Source organism: Haemaphysalis longicornis, unplaced genomic scaffold (assembly GCF_048455015.1).
Source record: "Haemaphysalis longicornis isolate Haplotype H1 unplaced genomic scaffold, Haemaphysalis longicornis Haplotype H1 scaffold_11, whole genome shotgun sequence".
Taxonomy (NCBI): domain Eukaryota; kingdom Metazoa; phylum Arthropoda; class Arachnida; order Ixodida; family Ixodidae; genus Haemaphysalis; species Haemaphysalis longicornis.
Window position 1 is genome coordinate 43,268,837 of NW_027526214.1, and position 12,966 is coordinate 43,281,802.

The following is a 12,966-nucleotide window of genomic DNA, read 5'->3' on the forward strand; positions in this document are numbered from 1 at the left end:
CGAGTTGAGCACTTTGGTGAGGGTGCGTTTTGTGGCTCTTCTGCTGCTCGTCGGGTAAGTAAGCTTCCACGTCTTCCCCATGGACAGCTCAACTTGCAGACGATCACACATTTTGAACCAATTTTAGATGCGACTGCATCTATTTCACTCGCCTTGTCCATGCATGCATGCATCCGGCATCGCCGTGGTTGTCCGCGCCAGCTGCGCATGCGCACTCCGCCGCTCTCACCGCAGCGTTATCCGCGGGTTAGCGCTCGCTCCTTGCAATGCCAGCGGTGCGTGGGCGCACGCTCGCGCTCAGTTAACGCATGCTCATGCGCTGCTCTCTCTCATTCCCCTCACCGTTATGGGGCGGTATACAACGCGGTACCTGCGCCTCTCCGCTCCATCGTTCCAGTGCCGGAACTCCTATGTCCAACGCTGCTTTGAATGGAGACTAACAATCCTACTATTGCGATGGTCGGCGCAACCACAACAAGCACCGCCCAGCCCAATAACAGTACTGCTAGCACCACCGACGATGACGCTGCAAAGCGACGTGCACGGGATGCGTTAACCCCGTAGTAGACGGAAATGCATCGTACGCGTTCATCGCACGTTTCACGCGATGGGAGAATCAACCCAAAAGAAACGCCGAGGGGAACCCACGATGCGTCGCATGTACACAGGGTTCCTGCGAGGGGAGGTGGGCGTAATTTTTTTTTCTTGCATAACGTAGCCACGTATTCGGCAATTGGCTTGTTAAGCAACGTGATGCGTCTGGCGACCTCTCTCTTGCCCCGCTGACGCATCACCTTCTAGTTAGCGAGTGATGGGCCACCCACATACTGGACAGCCTGGCATTGACGAACGGCGTCTGTGTCGTCATCGCTATTTCCTCGGTGAACATTTGTAGGGCCCGCTTCTGGTTACGTGCCCACCCTTGTAAGAGTGTATTGTACTCTTGCCTTTCTCTCCTTGTCCCATTCTGTGATCCGCGCTTTTCCCAGCTCGGCACGGAAACGGGGTGCTTGCACGGTGAAGCTGATGATGCTGTGGTCGGACCCCGGGTCGACCTCTCTGCATATCCACAACACGTCGAGCGATTTTGCCTGCTACAACAGGTACGGCGTGGTGTCACTGGCCACTGTGTTGCCTCTTCTCGTAGTGACTCCCGGCTCGGTAAGGAAGACCAGGTTTTGGTATGGCATGGCTCGTAGCAGGGATGTTCCTGTCGGGAAAAATTTCTAGTCCCATAGCGTGTGTGGGGCGTTGAAACAGCGATCATCATGAGAGGGCCGGTCCCCACCAACCTCTTCGCCTCCTGCACAGGCGGCAGAAGTCGTACTGACTCTGCAAAAGCCTGCAGTACGTACTCATCAGGAATATATTTGTTGTGCTGCCAATTTCACGTGAGTGCACTTCTACCAGCACGTGCCTGCACCCGCTATGCGCCGTTACGTGCTGGGTGGCCACCACGTTGTTGCCGACGAGAACGGCTTTCCTTTTCCTGAGAGGTCCATGTCTGAGATGTATCCTGGCAGTCGCGGCTTACCGTTAGTTTCTTGCAGTGCAATGTTGGCAGCCGGATCTTCCCGTCTTCTGATAAGGAAAGTGACCTCCATCTCCTTGTGATAGGTGTCCCTACAGTTCCACTGAACGTCGCCGGTGGACTAGCTGCCATACACTCGCTTGCCATGGTGCTTCCTTGGGTTCTGTTCTATCCTTCTTGCTAATGTCTAGACGACCGCGCCTCTTAGCGATATCGTCTTTGATCCTCTCGGCGCGTTCCCGCTTCAGAGACGCAAACCGGGTGTGACCCTTATGGCAGCAACCCTCGTTGCTGGACGTTCATGCTTCTCTTTCAGCCAGTTGAGTCGATCTTCTATCCTACCTAACGAGGCGAGAATGGCCGTCAGTGCATCCCCTCGATATAAGTGCGTTTGCTCTTCCGCTTTCAGTGTTCCAACGGCGGCCTTGCTAACCGGGGCCTGTTCTGCGTCCATCGCCTCTTCGATGCTTTCCTGTTTCGCGCTGCTCGCTACCCGCACCGCTCAACTCGAGGTACTGGCGGGGGGCGATCCATTCTGCGGCACCTTGCCCGTACCTGCAGCGACGTTAGCCATCACCGACGGGCCATCTGTGTTCTCGCTTCGGTCGAGCGTTCGCTGCCAGCCAAATTATCTTATATTAGACTTGAGTGCCGTGATTTGGGCATTGTGCTCCTGAATGTGCGCCTTGTGGCGCTCGATAAATTAGGCGCTCGATAATTTTGGCGCTCGATAATTCTGGCGCTCGATAGTTTTCATGAGTTCTGTTACCCCGCCTCCGTTCTTTTGCCGGCTTGGGGTGCATTGGGGAGCGGAAGAGGGGTGAATTCGCAGAAGTCCTGGGAGACCCGCTAGCCCAGCCCACCTTGTGGCCGGTGTTCCGTCGCTGATCTCTTGGTCCATCCCTTGATCTCGAACGGCCACCCCGAATCCAACGAGTCCCAGACTCCGGTTCATTTCCACTTGCTGGCTGTCTGGAACAACTCCTTGCCTTCAACGTCGCTCTGCCCGCCGTCTCCCAGCGCTGGTTGCTCCCAAACCCGCGACCGCCACCGCTCATTGGGGTTTCGACTGGGAACGGCCTTGACGGCCACCTGCGCAGCTCCACAGCCTAGACTGCGATCGGAAGGGGCTCTGATTACGGACGTCGCCGTGGCGGGCTGGCGTCTTGCGAACTTCTTCCGCGCCACAACGAGCTGCTACGATGGGGTCCGACTGCAGGACCTGTCTTGCCTCAGTTTCTTTCTCTTTCGTAGTCTCCTTTTTCGGAATGATTTTTCTCAAATTGTCGCCACGAACAATGTAGGGGTCCTAAATCTCACCTTGCAGGCCTTGGCTGCCGTAAGGTGATTGTCTACACACAGGCTACACTTGGCGTAGCACATGTGGTCGGCTGTCAAAGGTTCCAGAAACCCGGCACATTGAGTTCGAAGGGTCTGGGCACACGTCCATGCGGTGGCCCCGTCATCCGCATGCGTAGCACACATCTGCCCTCTTTGCAACGTACACTCAATCATTATGTTGCCATAGCTGGTATAACGAGGCACCTTGTTTCCTGCGAAAGAAATCCCCACCGAAGGGTATAGGCAATGCGGTAGGCCTGCTGCGCCATCGGGTTGAATTCGTGGACAACGTTCTCTTAGATTTCTTGAGGTCTGTCCTCCAACAGGACTGCTGTTATCACCCCCTTCACAGTGCGGGAGGGGCTGCTTCCTAGGTACTGACCTCATAGGTCGTGCAAAGTACGTCAATTCGCTCAACGGCAGCTCGCCGGTCGGTGTTCTCCCTCTTGGAAGTGCTCCCTACCACGATGTTCGTGTGCGCGTTCCTACAAACGACGTCTTTTCTTCATTCGATTGCTAGTATCTGGGCTAACAACCTTAGAGCTCGGATTAGCGCCACTCGACCAACGTCGCTGACGCGGAGGCTCCTCATGCGAACAAAAGAAGCATCTAAACCTCGCTCAAAGCTCGTAGGCTCTTCGGTCTCACGCTGTACGAGATGAGTGATAAAAACGTGATGTCTGGAAGACAGCTTAACACACAATTGTTTGCGGACATTGTTTGGTACTGTAAGTAAACTTAGCAGTTTAATAGAATATTGGGGTTGATTTTATAGAAGGGTCATTTTCTAGCCTTTGGCAGGAGGGCACTCAAAACGTAGAGGATGGACCACCGTATACCACATTTCTCACAAACTGTTTGAAGCGGACTGTAGAAAAGATGCGTCTGCACCGTACGTGTGACTTATGCGCAGCCAGCAAATCGATACTTCCACAAATCGGTTTTGTTTTTCTGTTGTGTATCTTCGTAAGTGTGGCTTGATTCACTGGAGTTCGTTTTCTGTCTGTGTGTTCTAAGTGTGCTGCCACCATTTACGAATTCGCTTTCGGACCACTGGCTTCAAATCGAGGTGAGGTACCTCCGTACGTCAACGCCACTACGGAGGTAAGCCAAACCGAAAATCTAGTTGGCAATTCCACTGCCCAATATTCCACAGCGTCCAGAGATCCACACCTCAACTATTCTTCGTTTCCACTCACAGGCAGTCACAAGAGATTTCAAAGGATGACTTAAGACAATATTTTGTTGGGTTAAATAACCCGATGCTGTAACAACTTTTAAGGAGTGTGAGTAGATGATTGATTAGTGTATTTGGTTTTGTGTAATGTGCTCCACAGTGAATAAAAGACCACGAGCTTCTGCCGCAACCTTACCATAATTTATGTTCAACGTCACTGTGCTGGCACATTCCAGGCAATGTGCAGCAGAGGAAACGGCAGAATATAACATCGAGGCCTCCGTGTAAAGTGAAGTTTAGAGATATTTGCGTTGTTAATATAGAAAAATGATGTAAGAACAATTCGCGGGGTGCAAGACGCTTGTCAATTAGTTTAGAGCATCTTTCACAATGAATAGTTAACATGTGCTAAGGTGGGACTGCATCTGCATTGGAGGCCTTCATTCCATCATCAATTCATCGATTTCCTCTGGAAGGCAGTTGACACGAAAAAATAAACACGAATTCACGTACGCGAATAAAACAAATGGGCAGACGAGACACGTCATTTGAAATTGCATTACACGGGTGAGTATTTATTGATTAGAGTGCTGTATAAGAACGTTGGTGCTCCACACCCCAGAAGTCAGTTTTAAATAGAGACTTTGGATTAGACCTGTCCTGAACGCTTTGGAAGCATGGCGAAGGCACAAATAGTACTTGGTCTGATACTTTTAGGGCAGTTTTAGATATCTACCCGTAAGTGACATTTCTATAATCTATAGGTGACCTCACTAAACTGACAAAGAGGCATGGAAGGCAGTCTTTATCAACAATATAAAACTGATACGAATATACTTATAAAGATCCATGCTGTTTAAGCACTTTGTTTGAGTTTCTTTATATGCTATATGAAGGTCAGCTTTTCACCATGTAAAACACGTAAAATTGTGTGTTTTGTGACGGATTTGCGTTCTCTGTTCGTAAATAAAACATGTATTTTTTGAGGAATAATTTAAAACGTTTTCTCCTCTCCATTTTTACGCCGTGTTTACGCCTATCTGTACCTTCCTTGCACATATGGACAGGTTCCGTGACGGAAAGTTCACCCGGACGTTGTCACCATACATTGAGCAGAAGATTGAGGGTAGCAACGATTTTTATGCGAATTGATTTTAACTACAAGCGTAGTACAGTGAATGCTCCACAGTGAGAAACAGCATTTCTTGTATGTTTTCGATGCACTGTCCAAATTCTTTCCCCAAATGTTCGCTGTGACAAAAGAAATTAATTGCATTTAGCATGGGGCGAGATAAACAGAATGCCCTGAGATCAACCAGTATTATAGTGCGAAGTTGTGTCGTATGCTTTTTCAAGTCGGAGAAGAATGAAAAAGAGTGCCGTTTGCAGATAAAAGCGTCTTTCGCATACGACTAAACGCAACTAGCTGGCTAGCCGTGCTTCGGCGAGATCGAAAACCCGCCTCACAACTGTTCAGGGTGCCATTATTATGAAGAAAATGCATCAGCGTTTTTTTTACATTCTTTTAAAACCTTTCCCAGACAACTAATCAGAGCTATAGGTCGGTTACTGGCCGGTAGTGAGGCTTGTTTCCAATCATTTAGAACAGCAACAACTACTTCTCTCCAAGCCCTCGGGAAGTATCCGGCCAACAATATTTTATGAAATAAGTGCAACAGTACTTCCAGAGTTTCGGTGTGCAGATATTGAATCATTGCGGATGATATGCCATGTGTCCCTGGAACTAAAGCTTTCCATGTTCCCAGTGCCACCAAGAGCTCTGTTTGGAATATTCGCAGTTTTATGGTTCATCACATCTTTTTTCATCACAACTCTGATTTTTTTTATATATATCTTTTGTGTCGCAGGAAAGCATTCGAGTAGTGAATTGCACATATAAAGTGCTTTGCCAGTGTGTTTGCCTGGTCTTCAGAGGGTGTCGCTTGTAATGCTGACCAAGGATAGGCTGTGTGTTTGCTGTCAAAAAAACTTCTTAATTCTGTTCCGCAGTTTGCTTGTATCTGTGTACTAAGTAAGCGAGGCCAGAAAAAAACCCCTCCTCTCTCTTTTGGCTTACTAGCTAATACGTAATCCTTGAGCTTTAGCACGTTAAACAAATCAAGTTTTGCATTGGGGGCTACCTGCGAAGAACACTTTATGACTAAATTTGACCCTGCCCGGCATGTCAATACTCCTTCTCGCACAACAACCTCCTACGTCTAGGCATGGCGATGGATATTTACGGAATTGAGCACGCTGCAGCACGTAAAATGTGGGCCTTCACCAGCTCACAGGCTTCATCAATGCCCAAGTGGTACAAAGATGTGCATGGAAGTTGTGTTACCTGTTTATTAACCATTATGCATCAGATTATTTAAATATTTTATGACAGACGGAACGTTTGCGGTTCCTTCAATGCCTAAGAAGATTACTAGCAAATGGCCACTGTCCTAAGGGTTATGGTCCCTCTCCATTGGCAATATGGAAAGAAGACAGAAGAGGAAATTTATAGGTTTGTGTAGGAGTGTGTGTTGTGTGTACTGTTGTAGTAGGCTGGCGCTCGTTTTAAGAAAAGGCCAAGATAGTCGAAGGAATTTTTCTATCAAACAGCCTCAGCAATCTGTGGGTTGACATCCTCTGAGTGGGTGGGGTGTTTGCAGTTAGGTACACTCGTAGTAAGAACGGTTCTGGCAGCTAATCTCTAAAGGATTCAAAGTCGGAGCTCGACAGTCTATATTCAGGAGTATGTATAATGACCAATGGTTGTTGGTCTGTTGAAAATGATGGTCAGCAAAGGAACCACTTCAAAAGCAGTGCTTCAAAAGCAGTGCAGCAGGTAAAGTACACAAAAAAGTGTACTTTACCAGAATACTACATTGACATATTGACTATGCACTTAAGAAATGGAGAGACAGTGAAAGGGCCGGCACCCTTGCTACCAGATCGAACGACTTCTTCCTCCTTTTCTCTGTATTAACTCGCTTTCCCCGCTGCTCTTCCGCTTCATCTTCCTCTTATTCGGTGGTTATTCTAGTCCGTGGCCTCATCCGCTGTGCCCTTTGCCGCGGTAAACTCAACAAACTCCCTGGTCCGAGCAGTGGACGACCCACTCCAAGGGGTTCAAGCTCTTTGCAGCCCGTCAGACTTGGTGGCCGTTTGGGATCGCGACTGTGGAATATCTATTGTTGCCTTTTCTTTGTTGAAACGCGTAATCCCGTCTTCAGAGCTTTCATTACAGTGCCGGCACGTTGTCGTCTTTGACAATCCCCAAGTAGGCAACACGCATTCTGGACGATGATGAATGGGCAGGGATGGGCTAAAAAGAAAAGAATCAAGTAGTCTTCCTGGGAGAGTTCCGTAGTAGGTACAAAAGCTTGTAATGGTAGATCAACCGTCGTCGCAAGGGTTCAATGGTAGAGGAATGCAGGCAATGGGCAGTTCATGCTGGAAATCCCACGCAGCGCTTGGCCGTAAAAAACTGTAATGGAGTTAGAGCCACAATTGCATTACTGTCCTTACAGAGTTGCGCTAGCGGATGACAGTTGACCATTGCTTCTACGTCAGCCAGCAGCGTGAGCAGCTCTTCGTAATCAAGACTGATTGTTCAGATGTCACATTCCCAGACGCCACCCCACCACAGAGCTCGATCGGCGATAAACTTCTAGGTTTTGCGGCGAGCACTTCCATCGAGTCACGGCTTCACGGCGAAGTACAGCATAATTTGGTAGGTAGCATGCAGCCCGTGCGGAGGCTTTTCACGGTGCTACTCTCTCCGCATGGTCATCTATAACGCACTTGGTGATGACGGCATCGTATTTCTCCAGTAGGGCTGGCTGGTGCTCAAAGCGCGGTTGCTGTCTTCTTAGTCCACCTTCTGCTACATTGCTGTTGGTGCTGGAGGAGCCCTCAGGTGCCTTTATTATGAGCGGTACGACGTGCCGGTCCTCGCTCTTCTGTACTTTAGTGTTAAACTGGATGAACGCCTTGTGTTTACTCAAGTCTGGATCTTCATGCGCATCGCGTATGCGCAGTGTGTCCAACAGCCGCATCTCCGTTGCGTCCCTACGACGGAAATCTGTCCGCCAGTCATTAGTGCATGCTGAAAATAGAGCAGTTGTGCCAGTGTTACGCCCTGGCAGAGAATGCCAGTTGTCATTGCACGTTCCCTGGACTACCCAGCTGAAGGTTGTCTCTAGAGTGCACAGGTTGTCGTTGAAACGCTCCACACGTATCGTTACTCTTCTCAAGTAATTGTCTGAGCCGATTAACACAGTGACAGTTGAGTTTTCACGTTAGCCTTCTTGAGATTGTCAGGTAGTGGCAAATTGCGGTCACGCAGCAAAATAATCAGGGTACCGTCAATTGCCGGACCCTTCACGGTACACATCTCTGGAACAACTAGAGCTTGAAGGTCGTGATTCTTCGATTCAACGCGGCGCAGAGCGTTAGGCTGACCCTTCGACATTTATACTGGCGTGGGCTGTTGCGCTTGCCCAATGTGAATACGGCAAAATCCACTGTTCCAATATATTGCCGAGACAGCTGCTGCTACACGTCGTGACGGACAAGAGTCCGTTGCCTACTGTCGTCAAGCAGTATTCGTACCAGCCCAAGACGTCGGGATCCACACGCCCACACGGTGGCGCTGTGGAGCAACAAAGGTGAACGAATACCGGGTGCTTGCAGGAGCCGTTACCTCACTAGTTCATTGTGTTACCACCTCTCGGTCTTCATCGCCGATAAATGTAGGAGTTCGCGGAATGTGCGTTGCCCGTCACTCTCATATATTGAAATACGGTGAAATGTGTTGTACTGAACAGTGGTCGCACGTGAGCCATGCGGCTGTTTGCTAATGACGAGCAATGTGGCCCTGTTTCCCACACCTAAACGAGCAATGCTTCCTGGAGAGCTGTTGGCACTTTATCTCGGCTGATAGTGTGGCCTAGCAGTCGCGTGTCGCGTGTCCCGAAGTGCTGCAGAGGGCGCACCTAGTCTGCCCTGGCAAGCATGATGAAGATCCTGCTGCCAGCGCTAGCGCGGAAAGTTACTGAGGCGGTTGCACATTGTGGTTTGGTGATATTCTCCTGAATGTGTCTCGCATAAGACGCCAATCTCATCTCTGCTTGCGACTTCCACTTGTAGAAACACGAGCATTGCTTTTACCTAATCTTGACGGGATACTGCGGTAGAGTCTACCCCGCCCGTGCCCGACATCGTGCCCTTACGGTAGAGGATCGCCAGGTCTTCTGGCTATGAGAGCATCAGCAACCCATGCAGAACGATAGCGTAGTCTCGAGATGGCAGCCGAAGGCTTTCCAAACAAAGGGTCCTGAATTGTATCTGCTAGTGGAGGTCGTGCAGCCGTGATACTTGAGATGACGACTCGATCGGTTTGATGGAGAGCAGTCTGTTTATGTGATAGTCAATATGGAGATCTTTCCTGCCATAACGCTCCGTCTGTACCTTGACAGAATCTTGTAATTAGCGTCTGTAAGGCGAATCAGTTTCATTGCACGCTTCGCATGCCCGGTTAAGTAAATTTTCAGGTACTGAAAACTTTGAATATCTGAGAGGTCGTGATGACTGTGTATGGTCCCGTGGTATAGTTCCCAAAAACACTGCCACTCGCGGATCTCACCGTTAAAGACAGGTATTTGAAGCTTTGGCAAGGGGACGTGTAGACGCGGTGCTAGGGGCCTACCATGAGCTTCGAGTACTAGTCTAACAATATCCGAATGAACAGCTACAGTGGTATTACCGGGTACATTGGTAATCAACGACGCGCTTTGCCAGGTGCCATTCTTCACCGCAGCGCCACTCGATGCACGCGTTTTCAATGCCCACAAAAGCCTGCTATCCCCATTGCCAATCTTCTCGTGGTAGTCCAGATCGCCTGCGACATCTTCGTCAAAGTACTTAGTGTCAAGAGAGCCGGCGTTCTTTCATCCAGCTGGGCGAGAGCGGAGTCTTTTTCTGGAAACTCGTCAACGATTTCCTGAAGGTCGGACGATGAGGATTCATTTCCGTCCCCGATGATCTCCCTGGTCACAGACAGGATCCGGGTGGTCAACCACGAAGAACCCCTCGACGCCTGCGCAGCTTCTCCATCCTGGGAATGGTGTAGTTGCGAAGGATGCCGGGCGTCTCCCGGGTTTATGGCTCGAAAATGTAGAGACAATGTAGGGGCCGACCGCGTTGCTGGCAGATCTAACGCCTTCTTCATCCCTTTCTCTGTGCTCACATGCAATCCCCGCTGCTCTCCCACTTTGTCGTCCTTTTATTCAGTCGTTGGTAGAGGGCGTGGTTTTTTCCGCTGTGCGCTGTGCCGCGGTAAACTGAACAAGAACAATTATAATATTAGTAGTATAATCACACGATTAGTATAATCACACGAAACTCTAAACCCGGACCAACCTTCAACGCGAAAAGAATGCCAAGGCCCAGGACTATTTTTATGCAAATACTGAAACACATTATTGGAGCTGCATTTATGACCAAACCGGCCAGGATGCTGCATATGACATGTTTCTCGGGTTTATGCCTACCAGCTACAATGCGGCTTTCCTGTTATAGAGGCTCCCAGACCGGGCCATTAGAAGTTGCCCAGAGCCTTTGATAATCACTAGTCTTTATGGGAGAATAAAATCTAAAAACAAGCTAGTTCATGGCTTCCTACGTTTGCAAGAACGTGCAGCACTCTTGACGTGCAAATGTCTGGACAAACGCTGACGTAAGACTTGAAAAAACGAAAATACCGACTATATCTAAGATCCTTTTAAAATGACCTTGAATAACCCACAAAAATGCAGAAGGTACTGACTGTTCTGACTGGCAAAAGTACAAGTGATTTATGTGTCGAAGAAATAACAGTAGACAGTGAAGTTCTCGTAAGAAAAGGATAACACGATGCTTTCAACGCAAACTTCCTAAATACTACCTCACACGAAGGACCTAACATTACGCAGCAAAGAATTAAGAGGTTACCCAGGTGTCTCAGTCCATCTTTGCACGACCAACAGCCGCAGTTCGCATTCAAAACTTCATCCGCAAGCCTAAAAGCAACGCAGCATCTGGCATAAATAAAAAAAGGTCAGTAGAGTAAAAGTGATATCGCCACTGTTAAGCGTAGTTTTATCCTTCCCCGAAGCATACCTTCCCTGAAGGTATGTTTCATAAAATAATAAAAATGGACGAAGTCAAGCTGTAGTCAAAGGTGGGGAGCTTAGTAATCTGTCCAACCGTCATTCTATATCGGTGTTTCCAAGTCCACCTAAGAGATGCAAAGGCATAACCAGAGAGCGAATCACTTAATTTCGAGAGGATAATCAAATAACAGCCACGAACCAGTACGTGTTCCAAAAACATAGGTTAGTAGAACAAGCTGTAATATATATATTAAGAAAAGATATAGAGAATTATAAAAAACAGCAAATGCAAGCTGACATTTCCTAAATATTCAATTTACCTTGATTTTCTGTTAAAAAGTTATCCAGCTGCGGGAATATTGAAATCACATTAAAAAGATGCAAAACTATTTGCATGATCGTATCAAATATTTGCAATTTATTACACAACATCTGCATTGCTGTAAAAGCGTTAATCTAACACCAGTTTCAGCTGTCTCACACACAAAAAGCTGTCTCACACAGGGATCCTGGAATGTTGATTTTGTAAATCTGGTTTTGGTAATGCGAAAAAAAGTGAACTCATGTCTTGCAGCTGACCTCACGTCTAAGCACAAACACGGTGCTCAAAGATTATTTTTGGGGGTTTTACAAGCCGTATTTTAAAAAAAGTGAAGGCTCTAAGAACAGAATGGTCGGCACCTATCATCGGTGCAGGGGCCAATGTTTGTTTTGAAGCAACCGTTAACAAATTTACCACAAGAATTTTTCGACGTCGCCATGCACAACATCTGTGAAAAAAGCATAGCTTTCAAGAGAAAGCTGGGAGTCACACTCTGGACAGCGAAAGCACGTGCTTAAATGACAAAAATCTTTCCCCGCATTTTAAAATGTACATTAACATTCTTCACATGGTGAAGGCAATATTCTTATAAATACCTTAAAAATATAACGCTAATGTAACTGCCTTTTAAGTATTCAATTTCGTGTTTTATTTGTTTACCCTCTAGGGTTTTTTGCGCAGTTTTTCCTGCAAACGTAGCCTCACCTATATTTTTATTGATTTGTTTATCTACTTTAAGGACCGAACAGGGCATTACACAAGAGGTGTAACATACAGCAGTAACAAGAACGAAGATTGCTTCAAATATGCAGGGTACAGCCAAATAATCAGTCGGAGCCATCAAGCGCGCAGTAACGCACACAATGTCGAGGGTTGAAATTCAGACAGAACTTTTTCATAATGGCAACAATAACCCCACCGACCCAAGAGCTAGCACTGTCTAGACGGAATATTGCGAACTCGGAAGCAATGTTACGTTCGCTGTTTTTTGTGTCCACCGACAGCCACGTCTTTGTGCCCAGGGCAATATCAGCATCACCCATGTACATAGGCGCTTTAAGGTTGTCCAGTTTGTTTTCATTAGGAAATAACGTTGGACAAATAAGAAATATATCCTCGTAGTAATAATAACATAGTCAGGGGGAATCATACAATAATTTAGGATTAATTGGGATGTTGATAGTGTATCCTCCGCACCGAATTGAAGATTTGGGTGCGGGGATTTGCGCGGGACAAAAATGCGTCTTTTTTATAATCTTGACACAGTTATGGTGAGTCATACATATGGTTAACCTTCAAAGTGATATGCACTCGGCCATGTGGGGCGTCAACTTAAAGGTCTCAATGAGGGAAATCTGATTAAACAAATAAAACTTCCTACTGGTCAAACTCATAGCAGTCATGGTGAGTCATCGATTGGGTTAAAAATTGAATTTATGGAACCGCGAGG